General features: G+C 46.3%; 1 pseudogene; it reads left to right on the top strand.

The window, feature by feature from the left end:
- Positions 1-14,464, top strand: part of LOC146209272 (beta-hexosaminidase subunit beta-like) — a 51,466-nt pseudogene extending 37,002 nt beyond the window's left edge.
- The last annotated feature ends 11,074 nt before the right edge of the window (positions 14,465-25,538 follow it).

The raw sequence follows: 25,538 nt of genomic DNA, 5'->3' as shown, positions 1-25,538 counted from the left end.
TTTTAGACACAAGATGCTCGGGACTATACTGGTTATATGCGGAACACTATGGGTGGCCAGTTATTTCTGACGCTATTCAGCTAATAAAGGCTAATAAACGTATCGTAAAGATGTTTGCTGTCCTTGACGATTGAAGGCATTTTTAATGCTCATGCGAGTTTTCTCATTTTCGTAAATTGCTTTTATGGGTCTTTAAGTAACACGTCATTTTAATGACTCCCATTTTACTGAAGTACACCGAAGACTTCTATTAAATTTCAAGTTGGGACACGGCACGAGGCCGTTGTGAGTAGCAAGTGGAAAGTGCATTCGATATCTCATCGGGAGCATGCGGTACGTGTACAGGAGTGCACTTTAGAAGGCCATTGTCAGACTGAACGCTATCGAAACGTTTTTTTTTTTTCTTTGCGCTACGTGACTTCGCTTTGCTTTCGAAATCCCCTTGGGTGAGAACCGGTCTTCCAATTGTTGTCGGTGTGAAGTCTACATAACATCTTCCATTCTTCTCCCTTACTTAAATAAGCACCTGTGAGAAGGCGGTAATTTGGCCAGCGCTTTCATCATAAAACCGCTCGCTGCCCTGCTGATCGCAGGCAGTCCAGTCCTGAGATCCAAAGCTTCCAGTCGACTCACCGCCTGAGGTCCACGAGTGATGTAGAGCAATATTACGTGAGGCGCACGCTCGACAGCTTGGCCCAGAGCCGAGTGAAGGTCATCATCTGGCAAGACCCCATTGACAACGGTGTAAAGGTATCAGCCCATTTTTTATAAGCCTACTATTGTACACACAAAGTTATGTCTCTTTGCGGCGATGGAAGAGAAACAAAACTGCTCGTACCGCTATTCAGATCAGCGTTCATTGCAATGAACCAAAGTGTTGTTTAAATTTACCCGCCGGGTTGGTGCAGGGGTTTGGGTACTCGACTACTGTGCGCAAAGATGCGGGATCCAATTCCCGCCACGGCGACCACTTTTCACTGGAGCCAAAAGGCAAGGCGCACGTGTGCTGTGTTATGTGAGTGCAAGTTAAACAACCCCATATGGTCGAAATTTCTGGAGTCCTCCACTATGGCGTCTCTCATAGCCTCAATCGCTTTGGGACGTTGAACACGATACCAAAAATAGAACTAATTGTTGTTTACATTTAGGAAATACGTACAATAGCCGACAGATCGACATCGTGTTCGCAAATGCAAAAGCACCGGCGGCTCGTGGGTGTCATCGACAGAATCGCCCAGACAAAGGACAGAACCACCTAGACTTGCTATTTTCGAGGCCTGATCTTAAAAAGAAAATATATTTGTAGCGAGTTATTTATAAGGAACGGATCCTTGATAGTCCAAGATTTAGTTTCTCTTGTATGCATGACGCGACTTAGTTTTGCCAAGGGTAATTTTTTGAGACAATACCTTTCAGTGGAACATCACGTTGTGCATTTTTGTGCTAAAATTACTTCTAACGAGTTTTTCTTACATTTTTTCATAGACATTAAAACATCACCAAGGTTCAGCTGTTCGCAGTATTTTTGCTCGTGCTTTTAGTGTAGACAATGACGAGTTATTATTACATAGGAAAACTTTGAAATGACTTGATCCGCTTTTTTGTTAAGCATGTCCTTTGGAAGAACGGCAAAGCCGCCCTCCTTGTCAGATTGTAACACGCTTAGGGAATGCTCCGCTAAGTAGCTTGGAATTTTAGGTACAGACGCCTTCGGTACTCACAACTTGCTATTTCTGATAAGTTTTCTAAGGTACTGCCGTTGTGAACATTCTTCACACCTTTTGGATCACACTATAAATAGCAGTACTTTGCTGCATTATTTATCGTTTTCTTCCGCTATTTGCAAAGTTTCAACCCCTAAATATGTTCCCACCCTTCCCCTTTTCCATACCTGCTCATTATCATCATACGAATAGCGGGGGACAGCACTTTCTCTTCTGCTTGTAGCATCTCCTGAACAAACTCTTCTTCCGATGCTTGTCTTCGTTGTTTTAAGCTTTAAATGTTGGGTGACCACTTTGCTCTGTTCCACTGCGCTCGAACGTGCTGGGTGTTGAAGCCGCGTTAACCTCGGCACTTAGTACGTTTTCAGCGCCATCAAAGTTAGCGTCACTAAAAAGTGAAATTAGCTCGCATTCTCCAACCTAACATGAACAATCGTGGACTCTTCCGCTATCATTTAAGTAGTGTCTTTAATGCAGTGCCGCTACTGAAATTAAAATAGCGCTGAACGTAATCAACGAAAACGACGCCGCTTTCGACACAACTAGAGGTGCACTTTCTTAAAGAGCCCAACCAAATTAAACATGCCCACTCTTCCATAAAATTAAATATTATTTCCCTGAGGCGATAGAGTGCACGTCAGCCTACACGTTCACAATACGCAGCGAATCGCATCTGTCATGGCCGCACTAAAAATAATAAGACACAAAGAAAGAACGCATGAAAAGCGACACACCTTGCGGCTTGCAATCTAAAGCTTAGCGCACTATTGCAAGTACGAAAATGTGTGCCATTCAGCTGCAACGGCGTGTTAGAGGTTCGTTTCGCTTGTGCAGGCGTCGCCCAACGCCACGGTGGTGCAGATTTGGAAGCAGCGAGACTTCGGTCACTCGAGTGACTGGCCCGAATATGCCGCTTCCATTACCCGGAGCGGATACGAGGTAGTGGTGTCCAGCTGCTGGTACGTCGACCACTACGAGCACCTCAAGGACTGGACTCACTACTACGCCTGTGACCCCAGGGCATTCCCCGGTGAGATGAAATGCCCCACTTAGAAGAAAAAAGAGTATTGCGTAAAAGTGTGATATCCAGTACAAGTGATCGCGCGTTATTTCTCATTTATATCTTATTTGTGTTATTGTAACCTCGTGGGTTACAATACCATCTATGAGCCCAACGGCGCAGGGCTGCCTACTGACCACGGCTGCACTGAGAGGTGTAAGCATAATAAAACAAACCCGTATTGTGCGCGGACGGAGAGCACCTTGAAGCAAAAACATAAATCTCAAAGGATGATTAGCTCTGTGTAACATGAAATTCAGTGCCAGATGCCGCTGTCATGTCATTTCACGGTTACTGAGGTTACTGATATGGCAGCGATATGCATGAATGTTTTTTCACTACTGCTACAACAACGACGCCAAGCTGAATAAAGGATGCTTAACTTAAGGCGTCGTAAAAGTGAGATATACCTATAATACTACCCTTTGCACGCATTTATCCGCTATCGCCAGACATTCCTCGCGCTACAATAGGGCTCCTCGTCCCCTGACTTATCACGAAAACCCTCCTGATGGTTGCCATGCCGACTCTCCTCTATTGGCGCCAACTGCTAATACTACTACCTGTAGTACTGTCACTGCGCTGTAAAGTTTGAAGCGGTCGAAATTAAATGGGAGCCATGAATGAGGAAGTGTGTCATAGCCTATGCTTAACCATTGCCTCCTCTAAAGGAAGCGTTGCTTTAACTTGATGACTTTCTGACTAAACTTTAATACGTAGTTCCGGAGTACACTGCAACGTGTTCTCATCCCACCATCAAGAAAACATATTCGGAGAGTTTGAACTTAGTGGGTGTGTTTACAAAGGCTTCTTGTTGGGTTAGTTGGCGCATGGCTTTTCTGAATGTCGACTTGCTGCGCTAAAATACAGACACAGGAAGAAAATGAAGAAGAGGGAAAGGGTGCAAACTATTGACTGATTTTATTCATGTCACCGATTTACAGACACGCAATGTACACACATACATAAAAAGGGAAAAAGGAGATAGAGAAAGCAATGAAATCCCGTGCAAATAAGCCGCCCAAGAAATTCTTTCTCGCATTGTGCAGAATCACGGAGGTATCGCTGATATATTTTTTCATGATGTAGCACGGCTTATAGAGTCTCACGGACCTATTTTGCCTTTATTTATTTATTCCAATCATCTAAAGCGTCCATTGAGAATTATTGTTAGGGGGGGAGTGACCGCAAACATATATTAAAAAAAAAACACAGAAACACGTAAGCGAAAACATACAACCAGTTTGTTCAGTAATTCAAACTGTCATTTTAACACAGGACGGAAACATTCAATGCCAAGTGTAAAAGACACACAGAGCAAAAAATCTGTTACTCAATTTCGCATTGAAGTACAATACATGTAAGGTAAAAGAGGTTCAAACAATGTTCTCGATGGCAGGCGAAAAGTTAAGCGCTGATACTACCTCATCCAGGAGTAAATTGCAATCTGAAATTGAGCGTGGAAAGAATGGAAACTTGAATGCATTTATACGAGTTTGATATGGTCTGATTTTTTTAATTGTTGCGTTTCGTAGACTGATAATGCGGTTGCTTTAAATGTGTGTTTCTATAGATTCCTGTGTTACCGTTGTTATTATTGTTCAAAAGCTTCAGTCCAGCTTCATTCCCAACAATTTCATCCATTTGAAGTAACTGTTCGTATAATTCACGTACTCGTGTATGTCTGCATGCTGTGAAAACAGGATGAAAATATTCATTGAAGTAATCAGCCTTTTCAGTATCATCAATAACTTCCCTTCGTGCCTAAGAGCAAGAACGCCAACATTGTCTTTTTTGTTACTTTTAACATATCGCCATAATTCCTTGGAGTTATATCTCATTTTATCCGCTAGGGCCGATAAGTATGTTTATATTGCTGTTCTTAATTTCTGCTTAAAGTTTTTAATTAGAGCTCTGAGCCTATCATACAAGTTTTGGCTTGGCGCTTTCTTGAAAGTCTTGTATACCCCTGCTTTCATTGTAATGAACAGACGCAGCCCTTTATTAATCCACGGTTTATGTGTTCTACCTAGACGATGCTACCCTAGAGGAAATATATTTTGCGATCAGAGAGAGCAGGTTACCCCTGAACATAAATTTTCTTCACTGCACTGACTGCTATGTTCCAGATATACGGGCTGGAATAATTCTAACTTTTTATTTAGGTCCTCATAATTACCCTGTCAAAAATAAAAATCTTTATAGGGCATTTCTCGACAATCTCAAATTTTTTGCATAGTACTGCTGCACATACGACCTCATGATCACGTATTCCTGGCGTCGCCATAACTGATTTCACCAAATCATCACTGTCACTAAACAACAAATCTAATTTATTCCCTCTGAGCCATAACGTGTTAGGAAATTCACAATCTTTTGAGCCGTTATTTGCAACCTTTTCGCCGTGGTTGTGACGGCAGTCTTCTTCGGTTTGTTCCTGTGTCGGTCGTTTTGCGTGGGCAAATATTTATTTAGAACAGACGGCAGACTACCAGTTACCCTAAGCTCTTCACGCTGGCAGCATTTTTCGCAAAGCGCGAATACACCCACGTGCTTTATAATATGTCAGTCATGTTAAGGACCCAGGGAGGTCGAAAGTAATCCAACGCGGTCCTCTTTCTCATGCTCCAAGTGAAGGTATAGACAGCGGACCCATACAAACCATCCCCATCTATTTTAATTGGAATTTATCGAGTAATGTGAACCTGATGACAGCGCTACAACCTTGCTATACTGGCTCCACAATAAAGCAGAACTGTTTTAATTGTTTGCAAGAAGCGTAATTCCGCAGCTGGATCTAGCTGCGAGGACGTGAGATCTTACCCGTGAGATCGCGAAGACAATAACTGTGCGGTAATTATGGGTGTCCGTGTACCGCAGGCAGTCGCAAGGAGAAGCATCGGGTGTTGGGCGGAGAGGCCTGCATGTGGGGCGAGTATATCGACCGGACAAACTTGCTTTCTAGCTTGTGGTAAGTGAGCTACACGCCTAGCGTTGTTTTTCGGCAAGAAATTATTATAGTTCCCAACATTAGGAGACATGAGCCTACCTTGAACATAAACCGTAAGCCGCGCAAAAGACGAGACATAGAGGAAAGTAGTGGACAGAATGAGCGCGGACTTGCAAATTTTACTGAGACACAGCCTAAGTCCTTTGTCGACAAGACTGCGCATGCGCGCCATGCAGTCGCTACTTTATTGAATTAAAGAACTACAGTATTTGAAGTGTGCCAGTTTCGTTTAGAAGTGTTTCAGTGAAAGTTCGACCCTTCTGTGTAAAAAAAAAAAAAAAAAAAAAAAAAAAAAACTAAAGTTCCTAAATTCAATAATATAGTGAGTGCTTGGCGCGCATGCGCAGTGTTGTTAATGAGGGATTTAGGCTCCATTTCCTTGTCATGTTCTGTCCTCCGTTTTAGGTTTATGTATCATTATTAACACCTCATCGCACACTCCTTGAGTCTACCATGGTTACAAAATGTTGGGCGAGGACGAAGCGACAACAACGCTAAAGCTGTCAAATATAAAGTCACGCCGTTTTTACCTTATATCATCGTGTAATATCATGGGTTTGGGTGGCAGAACGTTATTCACAATTTTTGTTGTAAATGGCAGGCTATAAGCCAAATCACCAAGTCGTTTTGATCAGAACGTTAGTGAAGCTCACACCTTTAAAATTTACTCCTGCAGCACAGTCTCTGTAACGCGGACGTTTCTTGGCGCTGGTTTCCCTTGCGTAAGCAATGTGCGGAAAAGGTAAACAATGCGTTAAAGTCAGCGCCAGCATGTTCCTCGCTAAACGTACCATCTGGCTGAAAAATCATCCTTTTGGGGAAATAATTACCTCAGACATTCAGAGCTCTAGCGCTTAAGCAAGGTTCTTCAGGATTTTTCAACAGGACAACCTCAACTTGATTCCGGCCACGTGACTCCTTCCGGCAACACAGATTGAACATCGTACGACAAAGCGAGGGCACGCACTTAAATCTGAGTTTTCAAAAAAAGACAATTGAGATCTGTGTGCAACCGGTAGCACAAGTTTACGATACACGAATGTGCGGAAACCATATTGCGGCGCAACAAAGTACTCACTCTCCTCAGCTATCTTCTGGTGTGTGAGAGCGCTTTTATCTTGCACAAATACCACACAAAGAGGTATGCTCTATCCGCTGGTAATAACAACCTGTCGCTGGAGTGCGAGGTAAAAAATACCGTAATCTTTACGGGATGGTGCACCCAAAAATCTTTTGCTGCTAGTAGTATAAACATATGTTCGCAGTTAACTATGTAACAAGCAATTTCTGGCGATATATACTCTAATTCGAACCTACAAGGGGACGCATGTTTCGTTACTTATCTGTAGCTTGTCCAGCGTTGGCACACAAAAGCGGCGGAATGGACGGGACAGCTGCCGATCATGATAACGTTTTTCACGAGAGAGCAGAGGACAGTTTCGTATTGCCATGAAAATATATATCAGCTCAGAAAGAGTGTTTTAGGATGCTCGCAAATAAGGAAAGGAAACGCAAAAACTTTCGCCTTAATCGTAGTTAGTAAGAAACTGACGGAGAATAGAGAGGAGCGATGCTGATGCTTTCCAGGAGCAAATAAAGGATGCGTCGATTTATTTTAAGTTGATATATGTGCAAGCGCCGTAGCCATAATAGAGGATAGGAGAGTATAAGACACAAAGAATAAAGAGAAGAGTTTGTTTTTGCGCCGATTGATCTAGTTTTGATAATCAAGGACAAGGAGAAACGCTTTTTAGTGCTTGAAAGGACGGATCGCAATGAGGGATGCGCAGTAATTATTTACCTAGAATGGAAGGGGTGCCGTCTATCAATAAAGGGGCACAGTCTCAAAAAGGAAGATAGCAATTTCAAGACAAGCGCTGAAAATGATTTCATGTATTCACTCACTCTTGCACAGTAATTCATGCTGGAGACCAACTTCGTTTCCAGGCCCAGAGCTTCGGCTGTGGCTGAGCGCCTGTGGAGTAGCCGCGACCTGCAGAGCACCGACCGAGCAGCCTGGAGGCTGAACGCTCACCGCTGTCGCATGCTCAGGTGAGTTTGCTGTGCAGTATCGAGAAAAATGGACGAAATGTCAGAATGCTTCATGAAAACGCACATTCACAGACGCAGAACATTTAGGCCTAGCTCGGCGAGGTAAGCTTCTGGGCAGGATATATTTTAAGCCAAGATGGTTTCAGACATGGTTTCTTCAGCACAACCAATACTAAAGAAACGATGAATGATTTTTGTCTTAGCTAATAATGAGCAGACAGCCAAATAGACGCAGTACTTCTAGAGTTCGCGGAAGCGTTCGATAAAATTTCTCGCTATAAACTCCAATTTTTGGCAATTCTGAAAAACGGCCAGCTGTGCGAATGGTTGCAATCATTTCTCACGTCTCGTCATCAATACGTTATATTTAATGAAATACAGCCGTATATATCGCGAGTGCTCTCAAATGCTTCCAAGGTTCTGTTTTAGACCCTTTGTTCCTGATTTTGATATATCACGTTGCAGATAAGCATAACGTGAAAATTAGTCGACGGTTGCATGCTGTACTGCACCGTGGTGAACTTAATCTTGAATTAAATATCAATAAAAAGCCGAATATCTTGATGCAATAGTGCAGCTCATGGCAGATGGGAGTTACCAACGAAAAAAGTGCGGCGATGACTAAACTGAGAACGGAAACATATTGAGACATGTTTCAGAATATATGCGAGGACCAATATATGCGAGGATCTTCCCTAAGACCGTTATATTTCCGCCGTTCCCAACAGTGCGATGGAAAAACTACATTACCATAAGCAGAAGCTTTGTGTTTATTCAATAAGCATTAAAATTTTACCGTTTATATCTCTCATTCAGCACATCCGTCATTTTTCTAAGTTCATACGGGACCCATTTACAAGTGTGAATCATAGTCAAGATGAAAGGGTGCAGTATTATGCATTTGGCTTCATTTTTAATGAATAGAGGGTAACATCTTTTACCGCGCTTAGATCAAAAGCAGATCTGAAAGCATACTTCTGAATGTAATAGGATTAGTCGCTTACGTTTCATGCTTACGATAGCCAAGGGACGTTTAAACTTGGACAGCTCGCAGTGTATGGCTTTGTCATCCGGTATGCCACGAGAATTCGCCGTGCTCTCTCTCTGCTTCCTTTTGATAGCAAGAGCAATGTATTTAAATATTCTTGCACCCTCGTATAGGCAGAGGGGTAGATCCAATTAGTTGACCACATAGCTCAAGAAAACAGTGCAGATAAGTTTTTATCTCTGATTGAGATATAAACAAACTGTTTTTCAATACTGGTTGTGACTCTCCCAATGCTGTACTCTATTTGAAATTATTTATATGCTATTGGCTTTCGTGCTATGTGCAACCTATATAATACCGCTCTTATTGCTTGGTTTGAAATTTTGTTAATTCACGGCATGGATTCCTCCTCACATCCCTATTAGTGCGCATAAAGTAATGTTTGAATAAATGATAATCAGAGCAGTCCTAGACTGCTGCTCTAAAAGATTTGTGAACGGGAGTGAAGTAGGCAAAAATATTGCAACTGAAGATCCATCAATCTCACTCGCTGTTGTCCTTATTTTTTTAAACTTTTTCGTTTCTTTTCCCATATAATTTCCTTCCTCATTTATGTTCATCTTAATATATTGCGCTCGTACAAGCATATCTGTTCGTGCGTGGAGACAAACTCAGACCTTTTTATTTGTTCCAGCGCTGTTGCTTGTTTCAGAACACTGTCAATTTTTTATATCCCTAATCGATCGATGTCCATGTTTATTCGGTAGTCGTTTTTCTAATGAATGCCATGAGTGCGTGTTTGCACAGCATAGGGCCTAAGAAAAGAACCAATGCTAGGTGTGAAAAAAAAAGGAAACGATCGCACAAAGACTAACTTTCTGCCATTTTGTTTCCCTAGGCGTGGGATTCCGGTGCACCCGCTCAACAGTATGTCGTGCGAAAATGACGAAGATTTGGACTTTCGCGATAATGTTGAGACAGACTGACCAGAAGCTTCACGGGCAAGGGAAATACGTCGCATCGCCCGCGACGAGGTGCACAAACTCTGCCCCTCGGGAATGATGTCAAAGAGAACGCGCATAAGTTGCACATTTCGCAAACTTTGTTTCCGGATCACTCTGTCATTCCATCTTCACATGCCCCATATTGCAATGCACACATGCGGCGAAGCAGCCAGACCCGACCACTCAAGTATGCTTGAACCAACCGACGGCCCTTCAACGACTGAATACATCTGAACTGCCATATACATATCGGACATCCGTTTTTATACTCCTTATATACTTTATACTCCTTTCTTCCTTCCTTGTTCCTCGCCGCTGTTCGACTGATCGTCAAGGTGGAAGGGGTGGTGTCGCGCACAATCAGCGTAGGTCAAAATATAGAACTTAATTAGATTAAAGGAAAGGAAAGGCGCAGTATCTATCACGCTTTCTACGTGGACACCTAAATGCGCTGTAAGGATTTTTTTTATTTATTTATAGGAAGGGAAAGGCAGGGTAACTGTCTCACTTGTTTCTGTGGACACCGCAACCGCGCCGTAAGGGAAGGGAGGAAGATGGGAGTGAAAGTGGATAGAGAGAAAGAGGAGCCGTAGTGGAGGGCTACGGAGTAATTTCGACCACCTGGGGATCTTTAACGTGCGCTGACATGCGCTGTAAGGAAATGGAGGTAGGTGGATTCGAAAGGAGAGAAAGAGAAATTCTTTATTACACGTAGGACTTCAGGCCGCGCAGGCCCCTGGGTCCCCGCACGACTCCACTGAAATTCAAGTGTGATGTTCCTCAGGATCATAACACTGGCAGCCCGGCTGGTGGCGACGGTCTGCACGACCGGGTCCTCCGATCGCAGCAGGGTCTCCCAGTCCTCCAAGGTCTTCAGGCCCCGCGGGTGAGGGTCCGCTGGGCAGAGAGAGTAGTATAAGGGATGGTAGTGGGAAAGGCTGAAGGATGAAGAAATATTGTGTTTGCAGTCTGCGCAATGGTGATGCGTGTTTATTGTCTAGGGAGGGGTGTGGTGAACTGTAGAGCTGGCGCAGGGCTCTGTAGGCCTGCGTCAGCTCGCTGAACGAGTGAATGCGCTCCTTCGTAAATCCCGAATTAGAGGCCCCCTGAGCTCGGTTTAAAGAGCCTCGAGCTAAAAGGTTGGCAGCCTCTTTTCCGGGATTCCCGGAGTGCGCAGGCACCCATATCAGCTCCACATGGCGGGGCGGGGGTGCATCGGGCGAGTCCAGTATTCTAAAAGCAGGGACTTGAACTCGGCTTCGAGCAAAATTTAGAAATACTTTTCTTGAACCTGGTAAAATATTGCGGGCTTCCATGCGGGTTATGGCTTATGTTAAGTGCGCTCGCCCTGATTGTGGGCAGAAAAAAAACGCACTAATGAAAAGACTACGGCGTGTGTGTGTTCGCGTTTGTGTGTATAAGCGTGCGTGCAAACGGAGCGGCCGTGGATGACGCCTCCCTGTGAACGGTCCGAACTTGGAAGCAGGTCTGCGGGCTGGCGCCGCACGGAGAGCCCGCGGAAGAAAAGCGTCGCTCCCGAGAGGACACCCCATCGCCCTCAACCACCCCCAGCCGTGCCAGCGAGTGGTTTTCGAGGAATTCGGCGGGAGCTTCCAACTGCTGATACTGTGACGCCGGAAGGCGGGGGAAGAGAAGAACCCGGAGAGGGGGAGAAGCTCCGAGTAGTCCGGTCGACACGGCAAATGGGAGACTCGCTTCGGGTGCCGTGATGAGAGGCCGCACCCTGACAGAAGTGAGGCTGTGCTGAAACATGTATATAGTGTAAATAAAGTCTGTATTCTGCAATTAGCTTGATTTGTCCATGTAATCGGGAGAGGAGTCAAATTAGAATAAAAGAACCTGGTAGGAAGGGAAAGGCGCGATAACTGACTCACTTGTTTTCTGTGGACACCTCAACCACGCCTTAAGGGAAGGGAGTAAGGTGGGAGCGAAATCGGAAAGAGAGAAAGAGGAGCCATAGTGGAGGGCTATGAAGTAATTTCGACCACCTGGGGATATTTAACCTGTGCTGACATCGCATAGCACACGGACGCCTCTTCGTTTCGCCTTCATCGAAACGCAGCCGCCGAAGACGGGTTAAAACCCGGGTACTCCGGCACAGTAGTCGGGCGTCTTACCACTGCACCACCCCGGCGAGGCATATGGCTAATGCAGTGGCAGCTTCCTCTGCATCTTCTGGGGAGGTGTCTGGGGTGAGAGGTAATTGATGGGAGAGGATGAGGAGGAATCCACCACGGCTGCGGCCGCTTCATCACCCGTGGATGCGGCGTCCACCCATACGGCGTCCGACTCACCGCCATAATATCGGTGGAGCGCCTTTGCATGGGCTCTGCGGCATTGATCATGGCAGGATGGATACATATTTTTCGGGACTGGCTTGATAAGTAATCCTTGATGGATGTGTCGAGGAATGGAGAGAAGGGTTGGGTCGTAAGCCGGTATCCTGATTCCAAGGGAGTCTAGGATTAACCGTCCAGTGGATGTTTGCGTGAGTCTGATGTATTGGGCCTGTCAGTGGGCCTCCACAAGCTCCCCAATCGTGTTGGGCGGCGGAGGAGGAGGTAAAGGGTGGCAGTTCCAGGCTCTACGGGGCTTGGGATGGTAGGTCAACGCCACTTTCGGCGGGGGCCAGCCAACCACCGATTTTTATCTGTTGTAGGCCATCATTGCACCCGCCAATGTTTCAGTGATGGATGACGGTTGTTGTTGCGGCGCGCGTTTTTCTCTTCCTCCTCTTTTTCTTTCCTCCATAATTTCTCTTCTGTCGAATTTAATTTGCTTGGAATGTGAGGACGTGCCTCACATGGGCTCCTGCGACGAGAACTTTTCTGTTCGCGAGTTTGGTTCTACACGACTCAAGAACGCTGGTGGTGACCACGTAGAGTGACTGTCAGTTGACAAGTACCGTCCTGTGGCCCATTTTTGGGCATTTTTGTGATCATCGGCTACGCGGGAGAGCTAGGCCGCCGCGTTCCGACTGAGTTCCACATCAAGTTCCACCGCGATCCGACACCATGGTGTACACGGTGGAGGGGGACGAGATCACCGAGGAGTAATATAACAATCCTGCATTGTGGACATTGGCCATCAAAGCCCACGACAGGGCCCATCCGAAGCCTGGCAACACACCACCGATTCCGGTCACGGACGCCAACGCAGCTCCTAAGCCCCCGGCCAAGAGGCAGCTACCGAGAAGGAAGCCGCTACCTCGACTACCGATAGAACACTATAAAGTGGTATTTAGGCCTCAAGGTGGTTTTAACCTCCGTGCAACCACTGCAGAGGCGCTCCTGCGAGCCGTGTGTAAAGGAGCCGAGCAAAACTTCGAGGAAGCCCAGTACCTCGATCAGGTGAGGATCAATCCCACCAATAACTCTTTCACCGTAAGCTCGCCTTGCACTAAAAGGACCGAAGCGTACGTAGCCCTGCAATACGTGCAAATCGAAGACCAGACGCTACGCGTTAATGCGTACATCGCGGCACCAGACAACTCCATTAAAGGCGTCCTACGTGGAGCGCTCGATGGACAGACGCACCAGCAGATTGTTGAGAACATCCAGAAATTGAACCCCCAATACGAGATCGCCGACGCCAGACGTATAGGAAAGTCAAGGTCGGTCGTGGTGACCTTCACAGGCATCAAGCAGGTACCCACAGGGATGCGGTTCGCTTCGGGACTTTACCGGTGCGAACCCTTTAGGAACAAGGTGGAAACGTGCTTCAATTGCTGGAAGCCTGGACACCGCGCAGACGTCTGCATAAAGGAGAGGAAAAGCCTCTGCAGGAGGTGCGGAATGCAGCATCCAACGAAAGAGCAACCTGACTGCACGCCAAGGTGCATCGTATGCAGAGGCTAACACCTCACGGGCTCTAGGAAGTGTGAACTCCGCTTCGAGCGACAGCCGAGCAGTGGCATGACTGAAATCTGGACACCGAGCCGGGAAACCAGACACCAAGATCTCGGCCGGACCGACCAGCCTAAAGCCCGCAGCGTGGACAAAGGAAGGAATGGACCAAGCATTCCCCCCGCTTCTAAGCCAAGGCACCTACGCACAGGTGAGCAGTGCAGCCATTATGGCGCCTTCCACTCCTCTAGAAAAGCAGCTGGCAGCAGAAAACAAACTTCTGAGAGAGCAGTTGGCTTACATGATGAAACGAATAGAAACCCTCGAAAGAATCACGAGGGCGTCTGTTCCTACATCAAAACAAACGGCAAGTCCTAAACCTCCCCTACCTACTGGCGTTCTTAACACGTGTGTCGTAAACGCGACTGTGCCACAAGATATGGAGGTTGAATCATCCAATAGCTTAAAACGTCCGGCACCCTCGGACAGTGAGCCGGAAGTCATACCTAAAAAACCCGCGGAAATCTCCCCTCAGGGAACCCCTCAGGAACCGACCAGGGACGAGCAGGGCGTCAAAGCCAAAAAACCTTTGGAAAGCTCCCCTGAGGGAACCCCTCTAGAACCAACCAGGGACGAGGACATCAGGAAACTCGAAGCCAAAATTAAGGCCAACGCAACTGACCATCACGCCAGACTCAATGCCTTAAACAAAACTCTCACTGATAGGGATGCAATTAGCAACGCACGTATGGACACATAGGACAAAATTTTAGGCGACCTACAAACTAGAGTGGCAGCCATGGAAACCAAAGTAACAGCCGTAGAAACAGCAATTGCCAGTCAATCCGCCAGACTAGATATAATTATCGACAGGTTGTCGGCAACTCCGACAACCTTGCCAAATCTTCAGCACAAAGATGGCCCCTCGCCAAGAAATTGAGGTATGGCAGTGGAACTGCAGGACGTTCCGCGGCAAGCGGGGCAACCTGCTGCTCCACATTCAAAACTCAGCTAGCAAACCAGATGTAATAGCGCTCCAAGAAAATAGGGGACCAATCAATTTACCAGGCTACAAAGCTTTTGTACAAACAGGCGTGTCGAACAAGCGGGACCAGCTCACCGCGACTTTCATTAAGCGAAACATCACCGCCATACAGCACACATTCGATGACACCGACGTCAATTACACTTTGCTAGAAATTGTCCCTAGGAAAAAAGGAGATACAACGCTATTCATCCTAAACTTGTACAGTTCACCCAAAGACGCGGGCTCAGGAATACCGCGTCTACTAGAGAAGGTACTAAAGCTCGCAGCCAGAGCGCAGTTACTGGTGGTAGGCGATTTTAACGCACGTCACACGGCATGGGGTTACAATAAAACCACGCCCAAAGGCATCAGAATCTGGGAAGCAGCCCAAGATTTTGGTTTCTCCATTCTTAACGATCCACAGGAAGTCACTAGAATAGGCAACAGCGTAAGTGCAGACACCTCTCCTGATCTAACACTAAGCAAAAAATTCGGGACGCTCGCTGGAACAACACGGAACACTCGCTAGGCAGTGACCACTACATTATCTCCGTCAAGTTCAACACAACGCCACACAAACGCCTAACCGCAAAAGCCACAATTACGGACTGGGACAAATTTAGAAAACTGAGGGAACAAACCGCCCCCTCCAACATAACCGACCTTAAAGACTGGACCAGCGCACTTAATAATGACGTTCACAGCACCACAGCCGAAATACAATCCGCAGGTCAGGACAACACAACCACGGACGCGCGGCTACTGCACATGTGGGAGGTTCACGCTAGTTTACTTTGCCGTTGGAAAAAGCAGCGTTTCAACAGAACGCTGCGACGGCGCATTGCACAACTAGAGAGGCAGATCGAGGAACATGCCAGCGACCTGGAGAAACAACAGTGGGGGCAGATCTGCGATGGAATGAACGGACAGCTCGGCAGTAAGAAAACCTAGCTCTTGCTCCGACACTTGCTCGACCCAACGCAAACAAAATCTGCGGCGCGGGATCGCCTCGCACAAATTATACAAAAGTATGAAGGTACGGACGCGGAGCTACTAAATGCACTATGTCAAATGTACCTGAACACGACACCTAGCACTAGCCCACTCCCTATGTATGGAGGACTCCCCAATGAACAGTTGGACGAGGACTTTACGGAAGCGGAGATGTTGTACGCGATAGGACAACTCAGGACGACCTCGGCGGCGGGACAAGACGGCGTCTCAAACAAAATCCTCAGGAACCTAGATATCGGCTCAGTTTCGGCCCTAACTGACCTCATGAACACCTACTGGAGGAAAGGAGAGGTACCGCAAGAATGGAAACATGCCAAAGTGACATTCATTCCGAAACCAGGGAAGAAGCTTAACATAGAAAATCTAAGACCCATTTCGTTAACGTCGTGCCTAGGCAAATTAATGGAACACATCGTTCTCAACAGGCTGCAGGGTTATGTAGAGGACAACGACCTCATCCCCTCAACCATGATAGGATTCAGACCCAACCTCTCCACGCAGGATGTCATGATCCAGCTGTCGAGGGATGTTATGGATCGCAGGTACTGTCATGGAACGAGGGCAATACTTGGCCTTGATCTCTGTAAAGCCTTCGATAACGTCTCGCACGAGGCGATATTAGAAAACCTCTCGCTTTTGAATCCTGGAGAGAGAGTCTTCGGGTACGTCCGGTCCTTCCTTACGAACAGGACGGCCGAGCTCACTCTCGGTGCAATCAAATCAGACCCCATATCTCTGGGCGGAAAGGGAACACCACAAGGCTCTGTGATGTCGCCGTTCCTCTTCAACATTGCACTGATAACACTGCCCCCCAGACTCGCCGCCATCGAGGGGCTACAGCATACGTTTTACGCGGACGACATTACCCTGTGGGTGAACAGGGGAAGTGATGCCCAAATAGAAAGTGTGCTTCAGGAAGCAGTCGATACCATTGAGACTTACGCTCTAAGGGCGGGTCTTGAATGTTCACACTCTAAGTCCGAACTCCTTGTAGTTCGAGAAGGCCCCAATCGAAAGAACAGACCTCCGCCTCCTGCAATCAGGGTAGAGCTCAAAGGACTGCCAATCAAACAAGTAGACACCATCAGAATCCTAGGCATGTTCATTCAGAGTAACCACAGAAATTTAGGAACATTAGATAAACTGACCACAACAGTCACCCAAACAGCCAGACTAATCAAGCGAATAGCCAACAAGAGGAGGGGCATGAAAGAACGCGACACCTGTCGACTCATTCAGGCTTTCGTCATCACCAGGCTAGTCTACACCCTGCCCTATCTGCACCTTTACCAAAACGAAAAGCAAAAGGTTGAATGTCTTATCCGGCAAGATTACAAGACAGCACTAGGACTATCGAGAAACACCTCAACCGATAGGCTCTTAGCTCTTGGAATGCACAACACACTTGATGAACTCAAGGAAGCGCATTTAATAGCGCAGTACTCCAGACTGGCGCGCACCAAAGCCGGGAGGCTTGTCTTGCTGAGGCTAGGCATCAATGCCGAACCCATGGCGGACGATCCCAGGCAAATACCCACAGCAATCAGGAAAGAGCTTGTTATCAAGCCCCTCCCTAAGAATATGCACCCCATTCACCACGAAGGCAGGCGACTAGCACGCGCACGTGCATTACATACCAAATACAAAGAAAACCATTCGGTTGCTTACGTAGATGCGGCCGAATATGAAGAGACGGACCGCGGTTTCGCGATTTGTGCGGTGACTGGGGCCCGTGAGTCCACGCCTGCCAAAATCTTAGCTTCAGCTACTGTACGCACCAGAACCTCCGAGGCTGCAGAGGAAGCAGCCATCGCGCTGGCTATCGCTTCTACCGAAGCAGATGTTATAGTCAGTGATTCCAAAACAGCCGTACGGAATTTCGGGAGGGGCCGTCTGTCGGCTGCCGCCAGGAGTGTCCTTAAAAGCTACCGTCCAGTCCCTGGTAGGACGATAGAACTGGTATGGGTTCCGGCTCACTCGGGCAATCCCGGGAACGAGAAGGCTCACGAATATGCCCGAGGTTTCGTCGGCCGGGCGGTGAGCACCTCGTTTCCCGCGGGCGCGAGGGAGGGCCTGCTCTCGTTCCATGATATAACTCGCCATTTTAGCCTGGAAAGGCGCATCTTCCCTCCACCGCACAATTCATTAAGCAAGGCCCAGGAGATAATCTGGCGCCAGCTACAAACCCGCTCCTTTCCCTGCCCCAAAGTTTATTCACATATATTCAAAGAGCAGGTTGACCCTGAATGCAAAGAGTGTGGCGTCGACGCTACTTTAGACCACATTACATGGGGGTACGCGGCCTATCCGCCACCCGCCGATTTGCTGCCAGCTCCATCTCTGGAGGAGTGGGAGGCCGTGCTGCGCTGCTCGGACCCGGCCATCCAGGCTCGGGTCACTGAGTGGGCCGAAGAGATCGCCGACAGGACGCAACTGGCGGCCATCTGGCGCGGCCAGCAAGCAAACTAAACCACTTAAAGCCGATGAAATAAATGTTTTCCCATCCATCCATTCTCTTCTGTCCTCACGAGGCAGCGGAGGTGGAGGGAGAGAAAAACGCGCGCCGCAACAACAACCGTCATCCACCACTGAAGCAGTGGCGGGTGCAATGACGGCCTACAACAGATAAAATCATTTTTCTCTGCCTCTTCTTTTCCTTTCCTCTCTATTTTCTCTTCTGTCCGAACGAGGCAGCGGAGGTTGGTTGGTTGGTTGTTTGGTTGGTTGGTTGGTTCATAGGAAGAGAAAGGCGCAGTATCTGTCGCACTTGCTCTGTGGACACCTGAACCACGCCGTAAGGGAAGGGATGAAGGTGGGAGTAAAAGTGGATAGAGAGAAAGGGGAGCCGTAGTGGAGAGCTACGGAGTAATTTCGACCACCTGGGGATCCTTAACGTGCGCTGACCGCACAGCACACGGACGCCTCTTCGTTTCGCCTCTATCGAAACGCAGCCGCCGAGGTCGGGTTCGAACCCGGGTACTCCGGCACTGTAGTCGGGCGTCTTACGACTGCATCACCCCGGCGGGGCGCTGTGCCGGAGTACCCGGGTTCGAACCCGACCTCGGCGGCTGCGTTTCGATGGAGGCGAACCGAAGAGGCGTCCGTGTGCTGTGCGGTGTCAACGCACGTTAAGGATCCCCAGGTGGTCGAAATTACTCCGTAGCTCTCCACTACGGCCCCCCTTTCTCTTTCCACTTTCACTCCAACCTTCATCTCTTCCCTTACGGCGCGGTTGAGGTGTCTACAGAAAACAAGTGAGACATTTACTGCGCCTTTCCCTTCCGATAAATCAATCAATCAGGCAGCCGAGGTGGCTAAGCTACAGAGCCAGTAGCAGGCCCGTGCATTTTCTTTTCCTTCTTCCTACAGCCACAACAACAACAATCGTGTTTTGTAGACCCAGGTCTAGCAATATGTCTTGGGGTGTGTTGAGGGGAAGTAGTGCGACCTTGAATGCCTTGCGGATCAAGGCGTTTACGTCATGTTTCGACAGTTGTAAGCAGGGAGTAGTGTAAAGCACATGGTTGGGGACGAAGGCATGGATGACGAGACAAAGGTTGCGCTCCTTCATGGCCCTATGGTGGCTCGAAACTCTGCGGATGAGGTGAGATATCGCACCTGTAACCTGCCTTTTCTTTATGGTGGTGTTTTTACCATAGCTCTCGATCTGTAGGCCCAATACGCGGAGGGTTTCAACCTCCGGTACTGGGCTCCCATTCAGTTAAATAGTAATAGGAGAGTGGGGGCAATGGTGGTTCTTGGGGAGGATGAGCAGCAGTTCGGACTTATCTGGGGAATAAGGCAGTCTGATGCTCCTTACGTAATTTTTGGTTTGATTGGCTGCTTCCTGTAAGGTGTCTTCTATACAGCTATCACCGCCGTGAGTGGTCCACAGCGTGATGTCGTCGGCATAGAGGTTTGTTTCAGATGCGGTATGTCTGACAGTTTTCGGTCGAAGGAGATTAGGGTAACGTTCAATAAAAAAGATGAGAGGACGGACCCTTGCGGGATACCAACATTTTGAAGCATGTAGGAGGAGGAAGGAAGAGATGTGTACCTCAGATGTGCGGTCAGTGAGGAATGCTCGAATATAAGTGTACGTTCGTACACCTACATTCAATGTGGATAGGGCAGTCATGATCGCCTGATGCGACCAAAAGCTTTGGAAAGTTCCAAAGCTAAGACTGCCTTGGTGTGACAAGGACGTAGTGGGTCAAAAATGTCGTGAGTGAGTTGCAGCATGGCGTCCTGTGCGGACAGATGGGGTTCGAATCCCACCATGCTGTGCGGATATAGATTGTTGTCTGCCACATGTTTTGTCCGCCGGGGTGGTGCAGTGGTAAGACGCCCGATTACTGTCCGGAGTACCCGGGCTCTAACCCGACCTCGGCGGCTGCGTTTCGATGGAGGCAAACGAAGAGGCGTCCGTCTGCTGTGCGATGTCAGCGCACGTTAAAGATCCTCAGGTAGTCGAATTTACTCCGTAACCCTCCACTATGGCCCCTCTTTCTCTCTTTCTACTTTCACTCCCACCTTCCTCCCTTCCCTTACGGCGCGGTTCAGATGTCCACAGACACAAGTGTGAGATACTGCGCCTTTCTCTTCCTGTGAACGAATTATTATTATTACGCCTCGCTAACACAACATCGCAGAGCTTCCCTAGGCAAGAGGTTAACTAAATCGTGCGAAGGATTTTGAGTGTAAGTGGTCAGTTAGGTTTGGGTATAAGTATAACCTTCGCACGACACCACGACTGCGGGAGGACGCCCTCCACCCAGCACTGGTTAAAGTATGCCGTAATTTTGATGATCGACTAGTCTTCCAAATTATGGAGCATGGTGTTTGTGATTTGGTCCAGACCAAGTGCGGAATTTTTTAGGAGACTAAGGAGGGCTGCTCTGACCCGTCTGCGTGAACTCTGTGTCCAGTGTCGAATTGGGCTGTCCTGTATACGGGGTAGAGGTGCGGGGGCTCCCAGAGAGATGTATGTGTTTTGGAGTGGAGTGTGTCTAGGAGCGCGTCGGGATCTTCAATATGTTCGTGAATGAGGCGTGTCACGTGGCGTTGTGCTGTTGACGTCGCTGATATGTCGAAGTTGCCATGCGTGTTTGGTGGACAGTCTTCCGTTGATGCTATCACATACTTGTCCCCAATTGAATCTGCACAGCTCCTCAGAATATTGTTCTAAACGGTGGTATAATGCAGGGCTCTAAAAAATGTACATTTTTTAGAGCCCTTTAACATTTAAAGGGCCCAAACATTTAAAAAAAATGTTTGGGCGTCTAACTTTTACTAACATTGCACAGCACACGACGAATTTGCATATAGTAGCAATCGAAACGCAAACGCCCTTGTCGGTATCTAAACCATGGAGTCCGGCACAGTAGCAGAGCTTCTTAAGCACTGAGCCAACAAAGTGGGTTGTCTGCTTGGGCCACGTGCCAAAAAACAAGGTGGCTTCCCTCTGCACAGCACACGAACGCATATGCATTTCACCGGCGTCGAAACGCAGCCGACGCTGTCAAACTCGCCGCGTTTCGATGTAAGTGAAACAAAGATGAAGGCGAAACATATTCCAATACTCGGTGGATCCTCCTCTTCGGGGTCTGGAGCACAACACCTGGGAGATCTGGATTTCCAGTAAATGAGGACCCGGGCCGGCATAAAAGCGCCGCAGATGGGGCTGCCGACGTCATGAACAGCGGGGACATGAACATTTGAGTGTAATGCGGCCGTGCGGGGGTCCAATGGCAAGAGGGCCCGAAAATTTCTGAAATCACTGCAGAATCTGCACCAGAGAAATTCGTAAGCCTGACCGTTGCTGTGTTGTCAGCGACGTGTCAACGGGATTCCGCGAGTGACAGATACTGCGCTTATCGTTTCCTGTACACCAACTATAGAACGCCGGTGAGCTTTGATCCGTTCAACGGAACGCTGGTCGCGTTCAAAGTATGTTAGTTTGGAATAAAAAAAGAGCATAATAAATTTTTTAACCAAACGGGTACCAAATTAGAAATTCTGTAAAGGCATCCTACAATTCTACGCAAGTATTTTACTAAATTTAAAATGTGCGTATCCCATGAAAGGTTTTCATTGAACCAAACGCCTAGAAACTTGTGATTCGTAACTTGCTTTATAACGCTACTGTTATATTTGATTGCTATACTGCATTGAAGAGTGGTGTTGATTGGCCTAAATATGATGTAGGTAGTCTTATTAAGATTCAAACCGAGTTTATTTGCCGTCAACCAAATCTCTGAATTGTTTAAATATTCATTGACCGCAATTTCTATTCTAGACAAGGCACAGTAGGTAAAACAAATATTGGTATCATCCGCGTACATGATCAAATCAGGTGAGTTAGGAATATTTGTGATATCATTAATATACACTATAAATAGCAATGGTCCAAAATTGATCCTTGGGGAACACCTTGCCGTATAACCATGTTAGTAGAGCAGCAGTAGCCAACTCGTACAAACTGTAGCCTGTTCCACAGATAACTTCTTAATAAATCTAGTGGCACACCACGGACTCCACAATCAGCCAATTTACTTAATAAAATATCACGTTGTAACAATCAAATGCTTTTCGCAAATCCAGGAATAAACCAAGGGCATATTTCCGACATTCAAAGTTATCAATCATTTTTTCTTTTATGGTTAACAATGCTTGTTCAGCGCACCTTCGCTTCACAAACCCATACTGAAAGCTGGTTATAATGCTGTATTTGTGAAAGAACTTTTCGAGGATAGTATTGATTACTCCCTCGAACACTTTGGATAATACAGGAAATATGGAAATTGGACGATAATTAGAAATTTCATTCTTATTTCCACCTTTATGTACCGGGCATACTCTAGCTATCTTTAACTGATTAGGGAGCGTTCCAGTTTGAAGCATTAGGTTAATGATATACGTCAGGACATCACATATAAGCATTGATACGTGTTTTAGTGGCGATGCTTTGATATCATCATTCCCTGCCGATGCGTTATCTTTCAAGTTTTCAATTTAACCATTGACTTCTTTTGTAGTTGCAGAATAACAGTTAACAGAATTTGGTAATGGATTAATCAAATTTGAGTACGTTGTACATGAGACTGGATTATTGAAAGCTGCGTTGCCAACGTTAACAAAGAACTCATTCATAGCTGTGGCTAAGTCGGTGCCAGTCATTATCCCATTACTGGTAGTTCTAAGTAATCAGGGCGCGTTTTTCTATTGAGTAAATTATTTACTTGATGCCACAATTTCCTTGCATCATTACGCAGCTGTGAAAAGCGATCAACATAGTAATTGAATTTGGCACTTTTTACCTCCTTATTTAATTTGTTTCTGTATTTTTTGTATTCTGTAAAAATATCAGCATTTTTAGTCAGAATAAATCTATGGTGCATCTTATTTTTTATATTAATTTTCTCATATAGCACTTTAAGGATCCATGGTTTTCTAAACATCTTACTTTTCACTTTTTTCTTTCAGCGGAAATGCTTCGTCATAATATGCAAGAAATTTGTGAATGAAGCCTTCGTATGCCTCATTTACATCGCTCATCTCATATATATTATCCCAAGAAGCACTCTCGATAAGTGATTTGAATTTATCGGGGGATTTTTCATTTATATCTCTTACCTTATAAGGAAACGCGGAAATGATTTGCATATTCATTCTAAGAGGAACAAAACAAAAAACAGGTAGATGGTCGCTGATGTCATTAGTCAACACACCAGACATGGTTTCAGAAATTAACACATTTGTAACGCAGATATCTAGCAAGGTAGAGGGAGTTATTCTTGTCGGTAAGATTATGTTGCTAGAACACGCATATGTATGAATGATACTGTTTAGTTCCCGTGAAATGTTATCAGAACTGACATCACCCATAAGAGCAAAAGGAAGCTTGGTGGAACTCAGGAATTCCATTAGATTTTTCAAGAACCGGAAAAAGTGGGATCTGCTGCCAGCAGGTGGTCTGTATATTGTAGCAACCATAATGTGGGGCAATGTTATTACCAAACATTCAACATTTGGCGTCATGATTGAAACATCTTCTATTATGCTGTGCGCATAACAGTTTTTTTTACATAAATGGCAACACCACCGCCTCTGCCACTTGACCTATGTAAACCGTTGTAATTATAACCAGGAACCGAAACATGATGTCATTACAAATCAGCCAGGTCTCAGTAAACAAAATTGCATCAAAGTTTACTTTTAAAGATTCCAAAAACAACGTGAGGCAATCGCTCTTATTCTTCATGCTACGAGCATTGATATGAATTGCAGAAAATCTAGTTTTGTCATGGCCAAACAGTAGGTTGAAAGCATCATTATTATAATACTGACATGAGGGTTGAAAGTCCATGGAAAAATATCAACAACAATATATCTCTACAGATGCATACATTATTCAGTCATCTTCTCCAAATCAGACAGATCACGGATCCTCAGCACATCCCCCGTCTCATTCTGGCGCGCAAAACCTTACATCCAGAGGTCCAAACAAATTTCCATCTCACGTGCCTTTTGCGCGCAATAGCAGCTCTAAGCAACTTTTTGTTGGCTTGTGTGAGGTGCTCATTAACCAACACTGGCTCTTGTCCAGAAAAACCAAGTTTATCGTTTGAAATCCTTTGTTTCCTGGCTTTGGAAAGAAAGGCATGCCGCTTGTCCCTTTTCACAAATCGAACCAGAATATTGGTCTCAGAATTTTGTGTCGGAATCGTGTGACACGTGTCGATGTCCGCTTCGGAGACAGGCTCGTCAGTTAGTTCCCCAATTTTCATCACAATGTCCACTGGGCTTTTATCTGTGTCCACAGCTTTTATCTCCAAGTTGTTCAGGCGACTATTCATTATTAATATAAACAGCGCGAACACGAAGACAAGGGATAAGAAACAAGAAAGCCACAGTACAAGTGCTGACTCACAACTAAGACTAAGCCCTTTACTCCAAGGTCCAGAAAAACAAACATGAAGAAAACGAAACAGTCAAGTGAAACAACCCCTGGGTTCACCTGCTGCATAAAAAACTACTTTAAAAAATCGCTTAAAAAAGACACCTCTTTGCTTGAAAGAGCAAGAGAAGTCTTGCTGACACACTTATTGTGAGTTGAAATAAAATACGATTCCACTATCTCTCTCGTTATCTTCTCTTTGTGGCGATATAAAATCTTAACACTGTTCGCGCTGTTTATATTAATAATGAATAAGTACCAACTCGCCCTACAAAGTATCTTGGTCAGGCGGCTATATTGTTCAAACTCATTTACTCTTTCGGTCAAGTGCTTGTTTTCCTTTCTGAGGTCTTCATTACATTTCAAAAGCTCAGAAATTTCTTTTCTGAGTGCTTTAACGTCTGTGCTAATTACTTTTGTTTCATCACACGTATCGCTACAGAACTTGACATTATCCTTGAAACTGCGCAGTTCATGCCTCATTTCTCGTTTAAAATCCTCAAGTGCTTTCATGAACTCCTTAGACATGTTTGGCGATTTCACTTCACTGTACAAGGCTCAAACAAGGGTCAAGTTTGGCAGAAGTGCGCAAAAAGCAGCGTGAAAAGGCACTCTAAATAAATAACTCGCTTACCCGCAAAAGCAGGAAAAGTTAGGTGTGATGCATGCGACGTGCGCACTGCTGCCAAACTGAAGAGCAGATCGATGCGGTGTACGTTTAAGAGGCAGCTGACAGCGGAAGTCCCACGCAGACAGGTCGTCGCAGCCGGAACTGTGATACGCTTATCACTGCGGTGACGTGGTAGTGCCCACCCGTGAGTATGGAGTGAGTAT

Source organism: Amblyomma maculatum, chromosome 1 (assembly GCF_055883805.1).
Source record: "Amblyomma maculatum isolate TAMU_Amacu chromosome 1, ASM5588380v1, whole genome shotgun sequence".
Classification (NCBI taxonomy): Eukaryota; Metazoa; Arthropoda; class Arachnida; order Ixodida; family Ixodidae; genus Amblyomma; species Amblyomma maculatum.
The sequence above is the reverse complement of the archived record's forward strand: the minus strand, read 5'-3'. Positions and strand labels throughout refer to the sequence as shown.